The sequence below is a fragment of the Eptatretus burgeri genome, chromosome 6, assembly GCF_056783735.1.
Source record: "Eptatretus burgeri isolate ZD-2024b chromosome 6, Ebu_testis_v1, whole genome shotgun sequence".
Lineage (NCBI taxonomy): Eukaryota > Metazoa > Chordata > Myxini > Myxiniformes > Myxinidae > Eptatretus > Eptatretus burgeri.
Window position 1 is genome coordinate 78335091 of NC_140966.1, and position 2297 is coordinate 78337387.

General features: G+C 45.2%; 1 long non-coding RNA gene across 1 annotated transcript in view; it reads left to right on the plus strand.

The window, feature by feature from the left end:
- The first annotated feature begins 225 nt into the window (after positions 1 to 225).
- Positions 226 to 2297, plus strand: part of LOC147025132 (uncharacterized) — a 28299-nt gene continuing 26227 nt past the window's right edge. Inside the window, exon 1 of the long non-coding RNA XR_015059363.1 lies at positions 226 to 591. This is a non-coding gene — a long non-coding RNA (uncharacterized LOC147025132). The remainder of the gene's footprint in view (positions 592 to 2297) is intronic.

A 2297-nucleotide genomic window follows, 5' to 3' on the forward strand; every position in this document is an offset into this window, starting at 1 on the left:
ATGCTCGGAACATAAAAATAAATAGAAAAGTGCTTTACTGAGACAGCAGAATGTAGAGCTCACGTTTATTTGATGCAACTACACAGCAAATCCATATATCCTCTAAGTGGTCCTACGATCCTTCAATAATGACCTTTTCCATCCATCCCATTCAGCTTTCATTTCTGTCACTCCCCTGCCACCCATTAGTCATCCCCACAGCCCCATCTCCACCTCCTGCCCCCCACTCGGCACAAGTAAGCCGATATAAAAAGTAGAGAAACGACAGCCTTATCCACTGTTCTGCATGCATGCAAGAAGTGAAGACTGAGCGGTCATTGCTTTAGTGAGAGGTTCTGTCTTTTATTTGTGAACTCCTAACTCTTCATCCCTTTCCTCATCCATTTAACCCCAAAGCGTCACCATCAGCTTTGTGTTCCACCATGGTGGCCCCCTGGCTGGCACTCGTCACAATGGGGCTGGTGTTGGCAATGGTCCCACTTGTGGAGCCCCAGCAACCCCATTTGGCTGCAGCCCCCTTGTGTGGTCGAGCTTTTTTGAGAGCTGTCATTTTTCACTGCGGTGGATCCCGATGGAGGAGAGATGGCAAAGGTATGTTACATTATGTGCATGCATTATGCACTTCATATTATTTACAAATGTAACATACAATATATAGTATATACATATATGTGTACTTCCACCTATTGTGGTGGCATGATTACATGCTTTCAACTGGATATGATAAACGGTGCATTACCACTGCTACCGAGTATGGGAGCACCACTGAAGTAATGCCCCTATTACCAGTACACTGGTACTCATATCACCGACCTCAGAAGGATGACAGGCTGAGTCAACCCCACCTGGTGTTAATTTAATGGTGGCAGGGCTCAAAGTCAGGACCCCAGAATCCCAAGTCCACCACTTTAACCACTAAGCCAACACCAGGCTCGAAGCATCATGTACTTTAAATATATTACTCAATGCTTGCAACAATGTTTCAAAAAATATTTAAAATTGCATTTGCTGTCAATTCATTCATCAAAACTTTCCGTTACTCAACGCTGAAACACAATGATACGTTCCACATGTGACATGTTGAAGTATTCCGAGTTATGAGAACAAACGCTCTTTATGAAGACCGAAGTGATTGTCACTATCATTGGCAATAAAGTCAGAATGCAGGGATTCAGACTCAGTCATTAGGCTGTGTCTACTGAAGGAAAGAGTGGCAATCATACCAATCCCTAAGTTATTAACATGACAAAGACCTAATTCTACTTTTTTAAACCCTATTGGAGCAAAATGTCGACATTCGTGAGTCGATGTCAAATCCACATCTGTAGGAAGGATGGTTAGAAAACATATATTCGAGTCGGTATTGTTAAATGAGCATAGATGATGGAGCATGGGATTTGGAAGGCCAGCTCAGAGGTAGTGTACCGCCTTTGAGCTGTCTCGTCTGGATTTGATTGTCGATCCTCCATAAACGGTCAGATTGGCCGTTTGCAAGCAGGGCATTGCATCAATGGACAAAGGAGTGCTTGTGCCCTGTTAGAATTGAAAAGAGCAGGCAACACAGTCATTTAAAACAGAATACAATTGAGAGACATCACATCAGCCTGTAGTCAATTCGTTAAAGTCTCTCCGATGTGGCATCAGAGCGGAAGATAAACAAGGGGTGCACGGGGGGGGGGGGGGGGGGTGAATACTTTAGCAGGCCACTGTGTACTTCTTTAACAAAACTCTTGAAGAAGTTCAGTAACTCAAACTTCAGGCCTCACAATCAGTCATGATCTTTATTGGGCAAACCATATACCCAAGTTGGCCCCAAAGCCAGCCGCCGACTGGGAATGCTCCTCTTCTTCTTTCATGTGGTCCCATCATCAAGTCATTCAAAATATAAACCCTGCAGATCTCAGCCATTCTCGGGCCTGCTGATCAAGCTGTGCAAGAGCATTCCAACCTCCTACCAACTGGTGGATGGGACACTCTTCCATCAAGTGTTCTGCTGTCTGGGGCTCTCCACAATCACAGCTTGCTGTGGCAGCCAGGTTCCAGGTATACATGGAAGCCTTAAAGCGTCCATTGCCGATGCGCAGTCTGTTCAAGTGGCACTGTGGCAGAAGCTGCAGTCTGCCTTCAGGTTACCTCCTTTTCCACTCTGAGAGGAGCCACTGTTTGTTTTCTGCTCTCTGAGTTGTCAGCTTCAACACAAGACTGGGCTGCCCTGCTGAAAGGTTTCCGACTCTTGAGTCATGGGAATCCTCTGTTGTGCAGTCTTTCTTTGGCAAATCTGAACTTTTATCACATTC